This window comes from Lytechinus pictus, chromosome 10 (assembly GCF_037042905.1).
Source record: "Lytechinus pictus isolate F3 Inbred chromosome 10, Lp3.0, whole genome shotgun sequence".
In the NCBI taxonomy this organism is placed as follows: domain Eukaryota; kingdom Metazoa; phylum Echinodermata; class Echinoidea; order Temnopleuroida; family Toxopneustidae; genus Lytechinus; species Lytechinus pictus.
Genome location: NC_087254.1, coordinates 21,660,354 through 21,674,630, shown reverse-complemented (window position 1 = coordinate 21,674,630; position 14,277 = coordinate 21,660,354). Strand labels below are relative to the sequence as shown.

The 14,277-nt window shown below is 35.8% G+C and overlaps 1 non-coding gene across 1 annotated transcript; it reads right to left on the bottom strand.

The window, feature by feature from the left end:
- Positions 1–11,716: 11,716 nt before the first annotated feature.
- On the bottom strand, positions 11,717–11,788 carry TRNAM-CAU (transfer RNA methionine (anticodon CAU)). Its single transcript has one exon. It is a non-coding gene; the product is annotated as a tRNA-Met (tRNA).
- Between the last annotated feature and the right edge of the window lie 2,489 nt (positions 11,789–14,277).

Below are 14,277 nucleotides of genomic sequence, written 5' to 3'. Positions count from 1 at the left end.
TGAAACGCAGATTGGCAATTTCGTGCATTACGGACATCAAAATACTGAAAAATATTTTTGGAACTCATATAAAGATATCATGCACAAAATACTATTTAATATGTAAATCGTGAAAGTTTCAGTACATTTTGGTAGAGCATGTCATATTTATGGCTTGATCAATTTTGTTGAGTTACGGATAGTACTTACATTTCTAATGTCATGTCCGTAACGAATAATTAACGTAACGTGCATTTTCTATTTCCTTTCTGTTTCGTTCTTTATTTTTAATTCTTTTCTATTCATTCTTTGTTTCTTTGTTTCTTTGTTTCTTCCTTTCTCCATCTTTATTTCTTTTTCTTCTTTTCTTTTTCCATGCATTCTTTCCTTCTTCATTGTTTTTCCGTTAACACTCTCCTTCCCTTTCCCCTGCTTCCTCCTCATTAATAACATTCTGGTTGATCACCTCATTAAAGTTTGTTTCTAGTTTTGATACCATATAAATATTCAATGTCAATTTTCTATATGTATACTTGAAGTTACTGATACCGTGATACAAGAACATAAAAATTGATATACCACTATTTAACACCTAAAATGCTACCGTTACAACTTGAAGTTTGACATATCATTTCGTCACACGATCTTTATTGTAACTAATATCAACAATATAACATACTGGTAGCATTGAGAGCAGATCGATATGATCTATTAGGGGGAATTCACACCTATCAAAATGAGAAAATACCCCCGTTTATTACAAAAAAAATTGAACACCAGACCTCAAAGATTTTATTTCAAGCATTCTCATCTGTATGAACCAGATATGACCATGGGTTTACTTAATAGAACCTTCAGGGCCCGCAGTAAGGCTTAGCATTCGTATACAATAGAATGGGCACCCATTGTCTCCCATTAGTTTTCCTTTCACAAATATCACTGCACTCTTCGATAAATCCTCGAAAAAGTTTTGGTTATTTTGAAAAGCATTGACTAATTTGTGAATATTTTCTCTCATAGATATAAAGAATTCTTTGGTTTCATACTTGAACAATATCATATCTATTGATACACATCTGGGAGCTCTATTTAATATAATTTCCTGTTTCCGACTTTTGCTGTCATTTACTGAATGAATATTTTAAAATGATAGTTGTCACATGAATCTCGAAGGGGGGGGGGGGGGGCTATGTGCAACTCCAAAATGTAACTTGAAATCAAACAAAAATATTTTCTTCTTAAAACTTATTATTACTCATAGAAAAAGTTCGGAATAGTTTTTGTAATAACAAGGCCCCTTGTAACATAACTAGTGATGGGTATATAAGACTGATTGCCTTTGGTGCTATACATCGGGTATACAGCTCCATTCGTACGGGAAGGATGTTTAAAGTGCATATAGTTTCTCATCATATTTATAAAAAACTATATAGTCTGTCAACATTTTGTTGCTTATGTTTATCTTATCGTCATGGTCGTATACAAATGCTTCTAGTTTGGAGAAAGGGTTATTCATATATGAACTTAAATAGTATTTAGACACCTTTTTGTCCGTAAGTTCCTCTCTTTTCTGTTAAAATTTAAAATAAAATGCTTTAGTTATGATTTTTGCGAGAAATATATCAGTTTGCTATCCTCGTTGCAAAGTGATGTATTAACCAACTTTTATATAATTGTTGGTTAAAACAATGGACCTACAATGCCGGTTAAAAAGGGCTGCATGTATAGGGATATATATTTTATGTATTTTAAAACGAATACTTTAGTAGTTTTATATAAATAGTATAATAAACGAACTTTTAACATGGACATTTACGTAGTATAGGCATATGAGCAAAAAAATGTTTAAAATACCTCTGTGTTATAATTTGCAGTCTCTTGGTCAATGACCCTAGACATGGATAGTGCTTTAAGAATGCATTTTTTGTTATCCATGATTACATGTGAAGATGATGCCGAGAACAACATCAACACATCCGTAAATGACATCAAACTTAATGGCTTGTGAGTAACATGGATATGAGGTTATCTGAGGTTAATGACCTGTAGTATACCACCCTTATGACGTAGGTGCATATCAGTTTATCCGGTTTTTATCTCGCAGTTTCACCAACGAAGGCGCCACCAGACCAAACAAAAGGTTACATTATTTTATTCTAAAGCATCCAATGGTTTAAGTTTGTTCCGTTGGTCGAAACAATACTCTTAGAAGTATCCCATCCTGCTTTTTGCTGATGATTATAATGCACGGTTAACTTTAATGATATCAAATTATGTTTTGTCTTATTCCACCCATCGGCGGATCGAGAATTTACCGGGTTGTCACTCTGCTTATTCTGTATGTCTATACTCATGTCGACTATTGGAGCGTTGCAAGAAACTTGCGATCAATTGCAAGTCTATTTTCGTTCCCGAAATCAAGCATATGCCGTGCAATTGATTGCAAATTTGCGATTGATTGCTTATCTGCTCCCTGAAACAAGGAGTGTTATCTGATTTGCTAAAGTTAAAAGTCATCAATCAACTGTAAAATTGCAACAGAATATTTGCGATTGATTGCAAATATTTTCTTGCAACACCCCCTATGACTCGTTACCCTAATAACCAACTGGTCATATTGCAGGTTATTATAAGTTCATTCAGTCAGGCCTGAAATATTGGCATCTGGGCAAAGCCACTTATTGGTCAAAGTTCAAACTCAAGGGTAAAAAAGGGCTGTAAATTTTGATATTCTTAGGGCATGAATATTTTTCTAATACTAGGCACATTTCTACATCATAGCGCAAAAAAAAAAATATATCCAATGCTAATGGAAGTAGGCCATTGGAGCCAAGCAAAGGGCAACCGGTATATTAGACGAACTGGCTAGACACCCAATGCATGATGGGTAAAAACGACATGATATAGGTTGGTGAACTTGGTCAATGTTGCTCATGAGGACCGACAGTCTGGGGTATGTGATGGGTTTTCCATTCCATCATTATGTTTTTCAAGATGAGGGAGGGGGAAATCATGAGCTTGAAGAGTACCGGTAATGAGTAATCATGATTTAGTCATGGCAATTTACGATTAGATAATGATGATTGTATAGAAGGGACCAGGGGCGCGAGCTAGTGCATTTTCATACGCGGGGAGGAGGGGTGTGGGGGGGGGGGGGGGGTAAGACGGCCTAATTGAGATGGTACACATTTGTCAACTGTATTATAGGGGTTTTAACGAGACAGATCTCTCGATACTTTCCGCACTTCTTTATCATTTATTCTTCCTCCCTAAAAATGTCTTCATCTTTCTTTGCCTCGTGTGGTGCCGCCCCTGATAAGGACCCTTCAGTAACTAGGACCACCCTTCCCCATATCTCCCCCTCCCCCTCTCTCTCTCTTTCTATCTCTCTCACACACACGTCTTTCTCTCTTATCCAAAGCTATATCTCCTTGATGTAGGTCTTGCATGATGCCACATGTAATTGTCCACAACAGACAAAACTATAAACATAAGGTGGCAAAGTATTCAAACTAATCATAATTTACAAAATAATATCGAAATTCAATGTAATAATGTATAGTTTCTATCATCATTTGATAGTTTCCAAGGATTTTCTGTACGTCCAGTAGCAATTCTTCTGTTGTTTCTATATCCATGAATCTTTTACTTAACCGACTTACATAATAATATAGATTTTTTCGAATCTTCTGAAAAACAGGTGCATTGGGACTAAAATGTTTGTCAAGGCATGGTATACATATAACTATATAAGAGCTATCTACTATATAAGTCATAGAAATTATTTATTCCTTTACCATGTTTAACAAAATGAGTACATATAAAGCTTCATTGGATAACAGTACTTTGAACTACAGAAGTTATTTCTTGAGAATGATTGTTTGGTATAAAGTAAACGGAGCAGGGAAGAAAAAGAAGTTCTGAGAGAAGGGGAGTAAGAGATAGAGAGAGCTTAAAAAAAGAGGAAAAGAGAAATGGATAGAGAGAAAGAAAGAAGAAAGGACGAAAAAAAAGAAAGAGAGAGACAGACAGGCACACACTCACACAGACAGTAGGATAGATAGAGATGAAGAGAGAGAGAAAGTAGATTATGATGGGGATTCAAATTATCATCTTTAAACCAATTCATGTCATGCGTAAGTGTTATTTCATTTTCTAAACGGTTCTAATTTAGGTACGATATAAAGATATTACTCGGTTAAAGAAGTATTTTCCAGTGTCTTAAACCGAATAGGTGAACGTAATATCCTGTACGTGTATGCAGGCAACAATTTTCACAAATATTGACTTAAGCTTGATTACACATTAGTTCACCATCATTTCAGAATGAAGAGCACTTCGCCTGTTTATGCTAGATGTATACCATAAATCCAACAATGACGTCAGCGTCTTCAACCCAAATACACACAATTATTGATCAGTCTTTGGCCATGTTTGTCTGGTCCAAGGACATCTTAGATTCTTTATCGTTTCTGGTTAGATTTTTTCCTCTCCACTTTGAAAAATATTTGTGTTTTTCAAGGTATTTGTTGCATTATTTGCCGGGTTATTTGTGACCAAGATGTGACGTCTTAACCTCATTTTAGGCAATGTCATTTTTTTGAATGATTTGTTCTGCGTCATGATGATTTATAATGCATCAGTCCTCCCCACGAATGGACGTTGCATTGTCATAATGTGATCGTACATCATTTAAATGAATGAGACATTGCATTTCATGGAAATTCCTACTTCTTCATGTTATAGGTCGCTCATATTGAAAATGCCTTTAATAGTTTGAGCTCTGAACCAACCAAACTTCTTCCCTCTCTTATTCCCTATGTGCTTCTCTGTTTCCATCCCAACTCTTCTCTTTTACCATTCTCTTTCTATCTCAAATTCTCTTTTTACTCTTTCTCTATCTGTCTTTCTCTCCTTGTATCTATCTTTACCCCTCCTTGTCCTATTTCTTTTGTAAAGCTGTATTTATTTTGTCACACAATACTTATGAACATGAATGTTATATGTGGAAGCCCTGTTAAACTCATTATATACCCTCTGATAGTTTTCTTGAAGAAAGCTTTGATCATTGTTTGATTTCCAATGTCCAGCTCAATTTCAGGTAACGAATCTTATTGTTACATGATGGCCATAAAAAAAACCTTCATCTATTTCACCACTCCTTCCTTCCTTTCCTCCAACTCTCTCGTTTTTATCAAAAAATGATAGAAGATAGTCTCGATCTTTTATCATTTGGAAAATACGAAGGTCTCAGCAGTTGAGAGACAATAATTCCATGTCATTATGTTTTCATATCTACCGTAGACAGCAATTTTCTTTAAAAAGTTTTACATCAGGGGCCGCGGAACGGTTTTGAAAGTGGGGGGGGGGGGGGCTGAGCCAAAAGTGGGGGGGCTGACCATGCTAAAAATCACAATCATATGGTAATTTTTACGTTTTTGTACACGGTTTTTGAAAAAAGTGGGGGGGGGGGGCTGAAGCCCCCCCGCCCCCCCCCCGGTTCCGCGGCCCCTGTACATTGACGTTTTTAAGATAAGTTTCGAAAATAACTGTTCAAGTAAGTTCTTAAAAGTGAGTAATTAGGAGTTGGGGAGAGTCACAAATGCCTTTCTCAAACTTTGGATGTGTAAGCAGGATCTGGTGCACTAAACATGGGATATTTTGGGAACAATATTTCACTATGTGCCACTGTTATTTGTTTCGATTTAATTTGAATGATCATTTGTCAGAAGGTCGGTATTATATTTATATAGGATATATCCCTTTAAAAAATATCAGGGGATTCCTGGATTTCCTTTTCATGGTACACAGTGTTTGCTCAGAACAAATTTACGCATGAATAGGACTAGTGTGAAATATCCTTGGTACGCTAACACAGTAACACATGTGTGAATAGGTTGTCACTGTGTAATAACCTAGGTGATTGTCAATACCTAATCTGGAAGAAAAGAAAATTGCACAAGGCAATATTCTTTTGATTGCATTTAATCTGAGATCGAGTGTTTCCTTATACTATACACAGATGAAACTGTCTCCGTACCGACAGAAGCTATTACGTCATGACCAATGACAATAATCATCGATCGGTTTGGAGCGGTTTCGTAGGTGTGACAGTAACATTAGAACAGTACTGTTATGATTTCATTGAGTTTGAAATGTCAGACTATTAGATTGCCATGGGATAGTAACACAGGTGTGAATTAGTCGACACTACGTAGCAACACATGCGATGTCACACTCGATATCATACTAATTCAAATATACAACATGATCTTCTTACATTAAGTAATCGAGGGCAGTGCCCTCATACTCTAAAACAATATGAGAATTATGCGTGATTGGTCTCCTCCTGGCTTAGTGGAAAGCCTCTATAAAAGAACTTTGTCAAGGAATATTTATAGTTTAATGAGAAGCAGATGTCAGGTATTATCGCCCAGCAGGTAAAAAGATGGCACCGTGGTCGGAGAATGGTGTCATCAATTTAAGAACGGTGTGGACCAATGATTATTCTGAGTTATCCAAACACGGATCTAGTTCTAGATGAATTTAAAGCTGCATGTTTAAAAACAACTTTACTTATAGAGGCCAATGTCTCCTGCTTACATTGTGTGACTCCGTCCTATTTCCAGGGAAGTCAATGCTAAAGGACACGTTACGGAAACGGCTTTATAGTTAATTAAAAAAAACCGTAATTATATATGTAAACTAGCAAGAGACAGTCAGCATCCAAAATATAATTAGAACTACAGTACCATTGCTGTAAAGAAAATAACGAAGGAAATATAATATTTCTAGGTAAAAGTACCACCCTGCACTTCCATGTGAGTGCGATAGTATACAAATGAAACAATGCATTGAAACAAAGATTGTGTAAGATTTTAGTGAACGACAGAAGGCAAACAATTATGATAATGATAATAATTGCATTTATATATGTATAGCGCTTTATGACAGAGTAGACAAAACGCAACTATTATGATGATGGTGGTGGGGGTATCGCCTTTAAATGACTTCAGTATTCTTTATCTTTGAACAAACACCTATATCAAACTGATACAGTTGCGAATAACATTTAAATCGGTAACAGTTGCACACTGATTAAGTTTGAGTATCAAATTAAATTGAAACAGTCGCAAGTCAAATTGATCAACTTAAAATGAAATTGGGATATTTCGTTGGCACAAAAGCCGACAGGTAAATAGACACGTCCGTTTAATTTTCATGGATATTAAGATCTTTACTCTTAATAGGGACCAGTGATTTGTTTTGACCTTGGCTTTTGGTATAGCTGTGCGCCACCATTGCTGTGCTTGGTATGTATGTGAGGGCCTGTTCAGACGAGAGAAAATTTGTACAATATTCTATTCGTTTAATGAATTAGTGTTTTATGTGTCAAAAATTAATTATTATTATTATTATTTATTCAACCAATATAAAAAAGTACATACACATTACATCAGAAAATAACAATTACAGTACATGAACATGAATTGTATTGGTAAAGAGGCTTAACATTGTCTTTATGAAATATTGCATTCATTGAACAAAAATTGAAAATGAAGCAATTATTGATTTACGCTGTGTATATTATTATTAAGCTTCACCATGCAGGAAATACAAAGTTTATACGTAATATTACAGATGATAAGACCATGATCTTACATTAATATCATTTTTTTGCTAACTGGTGTTCCTTGGTGTGTCGGCTTCAATATTCTTTTGTCATTCACATTGATAATTTTATGAAAAGCTGTGCTAGCAGTTGATTTTAGTTTGTGTGAATGAAGGAATATTTAGGAGGCCAGTCACACAGTGACTACATCGTGATAACAGCATGTACATAGCAAATGGAGGTAGGTGTGATTGTGTTTAATACGCAGTTGCCCTGACATTTTTTGTTATGACTTATTTTTATGTGTAATTTCTGGCAAGATGTGGGTGGACTTTGCATAATGATATGGACTTTAATAATTGTGAAACTCATCGAATGTTTCATATAAAATCACACACCCAATTGATTATATATTTAACAAGTTCTACTCTCCAAACTGTATTGCAGTCCTCCCCACAATGGCACATGCAACTATAACTTTAGTATGGAGCATACAATTTATTTTCCATTAATCGATGAACAAGCATAATTATAGTCCTACAAGCATCGTTGGATTAAAGAGAGTAAAGTTAGAATTGGATCATTTCAGATTAAAAAAATCATGGGGCGAAATTCACCCTGTCATCAAAGGACAAAAAATAAAACAAACATATTGGGGGAGGTTTGACAAAATATGAAATAGTTTTTCGTTTTAGTTTTAATTTTGTGACATCCTAATATGAAAGTCCCGTTTGTCATGTGAGAAAAAAAATCATGACATTTCTTCAAAGTTCAGGAAAGTAAGAAGAAAGAGAAAGAAAAAGGGAAGAGGAAGAAATGTGATGATGAAGAAGAGGGAAAGAAGGAGGAGGAGGGGGAGAAGAAGAAAAAGAAGAAGAAGTTCCTAATTCACTACAAGTGATTGACATTCAGTTGTTTGCAATCCCGAGCTCCAAATGTCATTCTACCTGCTTCTTTACTATCCTCATCAACTGTCGACATTTGAACAGGTTTGTTTGACTGTTCCTATCAATATCAAATCGATATTCTATATAGTAATGGTGGAGGTGACTGGGCAAACATAAAATGAAAAAAACGGCGATAATGACTGATGCATACATAATATTCTCTCACCTTTCTCACCTTCCGTTCAATATCTCCTGTTGAAACACCTCCATGGTGCAAATATAAGGATGGAGCGTGCAACCTTTGTCATGTTTGTAGAACTTTGTAGTAAGGATATGTGACAGGGGTGTGATGAGTTGGATCACCGAGGTAAACATGAAAACAAAGACCTGGGACTAAGGACCAGAACGTTAGTATGAATTGATGGAACTTGAGATGCATTTTTTTTCAGAGGGTACTTTTGGATCTGAAAGTATGGTCTATCATTTTGTCCTGTTTTCTGTTTAAGAGTATATGTTAAAGCTACAAGATTATTCCTTTTTCCAAACAGGCCAACGATTTAGTTTGCCTATTGTAATCTTCTAAACCTCTGAAATATATCAAAGCAGAATATATTTTTCTGTCTCTCATTGTTACAATAATGCACGGATCTTTGTCATCTCAATGAATATTTATGCTGGCAATTAATTGCGTGGAAATTATTCAAGTAGATAAATTCTGGTCCCTCTCCTTCTACCAATAATTATTATTTTGTATAATATTATCATCCCCTCTACTCCAACCCCTTCCCTCTGGATTGATAATCAAAGTTATACTATTTCTAATTAAAAAAGGTTAAACCAGCACAAAAGTATGAAATGGGAACCAGCTGACAAGAGTAAAACCAGACCAATGAATTATAGACGACCATTTCTCGCCAGGGAAAAGCACTTGTGCAAGAAAAATCAATTTGAATAAGACATAATTCGAGTACTCTGTTGAGGTAGCATGTCTCAAGTTAAGAATATTTTTTGATGTTTTTAACCATCACTTAGTCTGTTTACATAAGATTTTTTTATTATTTTGACTTGAAATTTAAACTTGTATTATTTGTCGTATTTGTTGTTCCGATTTCAACGTAATTTCACTTCACGTTATTGCAATTAGCACGACTATACTTATACACCTGTATGCACTTGATGTTAAGTCCATCCGCAATGAACAGACAAAGGTAAGATTCTTTTAAATCACGAAGTTGAAGATTATGCATGAAGATATCAACACAGTAAATCTACAAAAAAAATTCTTCTTTCCATTTTAAAATGTGATTTATCCTGGGGAGCGTTTCATCAACAGTTTTGTCCGACAAGTTGTCAGACTTGAAAACTTTCCTTGATTGTGATTTGCTGAGAAGCATTGTTACTATGGTAACAATCGGATAAAATGAGACATGTCGGATAAAACGTCCGACAAGTCCTTCCATGAAACGCTCCCCTGAACCTAGAAATTCGTGGAGTTTCAGTTAAATCAAATCCTGATATTGTTCAAATAATTGTAATTCCTACCATGGAATACTTCAATATTCTCTGGAAGATCCTGATTTTTAAAATCCCTGCACGGGTTGTTCTTGAAAATCTCAACAACGTCAACAAAAACAACAACAACAACATCACTGAAATCAAGAGAAGTGGAAACACAATTGATACATGTCATAGGCCTATACCGATTATCATTATTATATGAAGCCTGATTTGAATTGCATATGCAATATCTGTATGAACTTCCTGAATGTTATTTAAAAGGAAACACAGTGTAATTGTTCATTCTTTAACCGAAGAGATAATCAACTTCCCATATGACAAGGTATGAAGAGGAAAAGGGAAAATTAATTTAGCATCGTTATGAATAATGTGAAGAGCAACAACGAAGAAAGCACTTGGGATTTACAAATTGAATTTTAATGCCTCCATGTAACGGATATTCTTTGGGGCTTTTAATAATTGAATAAAATATGAATCCGTGCATGTAACATACAACTATGTTTATGTGCATTGAAGGACATACATCGATTTAAATTCTATTTTCTTTTAAGCCTCTCTTTCTGACGTTATGATGTTTGTGTTGGGTCGTGTCTTTTTTATTGTCATGTAGGCCAAACTTTGTTGAAGATACTTTTCATAAGTTTTTGTTTGTTTGCAGGACACAACCTCTCCACCTCATCTTCTGTTATTCCTCTCTTATCTCTCTCCCCTTTTCTCTCCATCTTTTTCTTCCTCTCTCGCTCCCACCTCTCCCCTTATTTCCTATACCCCCTCCCTCTCTCACCTACTCTCTCTAACGTTTTTCTTTATGTTTGTCTAGCTCAGCTACTGAAAATGCATATGCTCCACTTTCTCTTCTTTCTGCTTTATCATCGGAGTATCTTCTATATAATCTTCGTCATCATTTTCATGGTGGTCATCATCATCACCATCATCATCAACACCATGATCATGATGATCATCATCGTCATTATCAACACCATGATCATCGTCATCGTCATCATCATCATCATCATCATCATCAACATAATCGTCATATATTTTTATTTTGATATACTACCCCTCCCTTATTTCTTTCTCTTTTTTTTCTTCTTATTGTTCTCATTCTCTCACTTTCATTCTTTTCTATTGCCCTTTTATTTCATTCATCAATTTTCAACTACTCAGCAGATACTAGGGGAGGGGGTGCCCGTATTTTTACAATTACACTCAAATATGAGGGAAGCATATCGTAAGATAACAAGACCCTTCTTATGAAACAATTCTATAAATGACGTTTTACATAAAGGCAAGTGTGAAGTCTTGTAACTTCCAAAGTAGGCCAGGGACCTACGTGAAGGCTGACAATTCAAATTGTAATTTTTAAGAACATCTGTAAACAAATAAAACCCCAATCCTTAGGAAGGATTGTTTGCGAAAGTGATCAGCAAATAAAAGTGAGCGAATACCGTTATATGCAAAACAGAGAGAGAATATTACCAGGGATTGTGTATTTGTATAGAGACATGTTCTGCATTATGATTCTACTTCATATTATTGAGCAAGGATATTAATAATAATAATAATAACGTTTTATTTACCCAGGGTAGCCACTTCAATCATAAGACTGCTCTTCCAGTGGGCCCTGCATAACATAATATGTTATTATTACCCTTCTCCAGTCTAAATGCTGAACGCCAAGCAAGAAGGCAGAAGGTCCCATTTTTATAAGTCTTTGGTATGACTCGGCTGGGGATCGAACCCACGACCTCCCGTTCATGAGGCGGACGCTCTACCACTGAGCCACCATGCCCGGTTGATATTGATGGGGGAGGGGGGGTGGTACCCATAGTCCTATAGTTGGTTCAAACTTGGGGGAGTGCAGTCCAATTTTAATACTCGTACCCGTCTTTTAGCGGTCATTAATGATTGGGTATAAGGAACTTGTAAGAAGCAGCTCAGAAAAGTCCGTTAGTTACAACGTGGTTAAGGATAATAGGATTTTTCTGACATTAGAATAATGTTTGTAAATTTCGTAACCTAAAATTTGTCAAATATAGCTTGACACCTTCTGTCTAGTGTAAAAGGCAAAATAATATTTGACTTGCAGCTTTGGTGGAAGGAGTGCCCTTGCTCAGAGGTAAACAATACAATTTCCAGGTCCCTTAATCATTAAAACAAACATCACATACCAAAAGTAAAATGGCTTCCTGAATACTTTTAACAACTTAAGTGTTATATCCATCCCAGATGGATACCAGTAAAGTAAAAGAAAACCAAAAGAAACTACTATAATAATTTGTTAAAATTATTTTATGGTAATATATCAGGAAATTGGCTATTTCCTTTGGATTTTTAAATTTTCACATTTTTGCCTTTGATATATCTCTGTTTTTTCTTTATTTAATCTTACTCCTGTTCTGTCTATTCTTATTCATTCGCTAGATTTTATCTTTTTATCATTCTTTTTCATTCCCTCTTGGTATTCTGCTCCTCTCATTTTCCCTCTTTCTCCTATCTCCTCTTCCTCTTCTACTTATCCGCTTTCCTCCTCCTCTCTCGTCTTCCTTCACGACCTTCATCCTCTTATTTTGCTTCTCCATTTCTTCTTCTCCCCTCCTTCCTTTTTGTTTTCCTTTTCTTCTTCATCTCCTCCTAATCCCTCCTCCTCCTCCTCTTCCTCCTACTCCACCCAACTCCCCTTGCATTTGTTTGTAATTGAGCTTTTACATGCCTATCAACCAGATGATATCATAGAGAATTTATATCATAATGACACGCTCTATGGATATTATTATTTACTACTGTTGGACCGACGATTAACGTCACTACGAAAGACGCACCCTTAATTCTCCACTCTCTTGTACTTCACCCCTCTTCTTTGAAATCTCCCATATTGTTCTGCTACATGCAGCCGCTTACAAAATAATCAACAACAAAAAGTCGTGTAGGATGCTCTCTAATTGAAATTTGAAGTTGCGAATTGCAATTTGAACTGAATTGAATGTGTAATATCTGTTTAGCTCTTATAAAATACTTCACGCTTGTGGTCTAAAATACTCCTGACAATCAGGAGCCTTTTCGTAGTTATTTCCTCCTTTGGCTTGGTGTGAAAAGAAAGATAAATGCCTGTAATGGCATGAAACCAAAAACTTGCACCGGAATCTATAAAAGAATTGTATATCAAAACCAAAGTGCCATCAGTAATTTGAAGGAGGAGAGAGTGGAGAGAGAAAGAGAGTGGGGTATATGGGGTTTAGGTGACAATCGATTTCGCAAGTGACAATGCGAGAGGGGACTTTTAATTGATAAATTGCTTGCACTCGAAAGCAGTTGGTTTTGATTTCAATCTAAGCAGTCAGGATGGGACGGAAGGGGTATGACGTCTTGTAAAACTAGAAAGTGGTCTTTTCCTGCCTGTCTTTTAAATGTTTAGGTATTTCTATTTTTTCGTAGGTAGGCATTTATACAGGGGCACACCGAAATTTTGCACAATGAAAGGTGTCCCCACTTTGTGCACCCCTCTCACCCGGCATCTAAAATCTTTCTTTTTTTCGCTTTGCAGTAGTCGTACTAGAACCTGGTCGTAACAGTCGTAGTAGTAGAATCATCGTCGTCGTCGTCATTTTCATTCGGGAGCTCATCCATGGCGTCTCATAAATCAGCCTTATAGTGTGTAAGGGGAACGCAAGAGATTCCGTGTCAAGGGCTAATTTGGAAAATCTAAGCTCTATATTGTTCTATCTTGGATTGTTCTTGTTGTTATCATCATTATGATGGGAATAGTGGCTCTGTTGTATATCATCCTCTTACATGGACGGAAGGTCATAGGTTCAATCCTCGACCGAGTTATAACAGACTTGAAAAAGGGGGCTTCTTGTCTGGCGCCCGGCGCTTCAGAAATAATATAGGACCCGCTGAAAGTACAACATACCGTTGACTACCGTGTATATGAATAAATGTTGTAACTTTGTAATATTTTTATCATAAAAACAAATCAACAAGTAGGTACAAGGATCAAATGAGTTGAGGATGTTGACCATACAAGTATCCTGTTTGCCTGTATACAAGGGAAATAAACTTAACTCTAGCCTATAGGCTTTCCGCTTCGACCTGGACATTCGAAGAAAATTACAGGGATGTAAATAAAAAGAATCATAAACAAATAAAGTCTGTTAATTACATCTCAACCAACCTTAAATAAGGTTTCGATTTCTCTTTGTCTACCTCCTGACATAAAATCTAAAATCTGAAATAGATTTCCACTTCATGACAAACCCCTATTAACCGAAATAATTTATG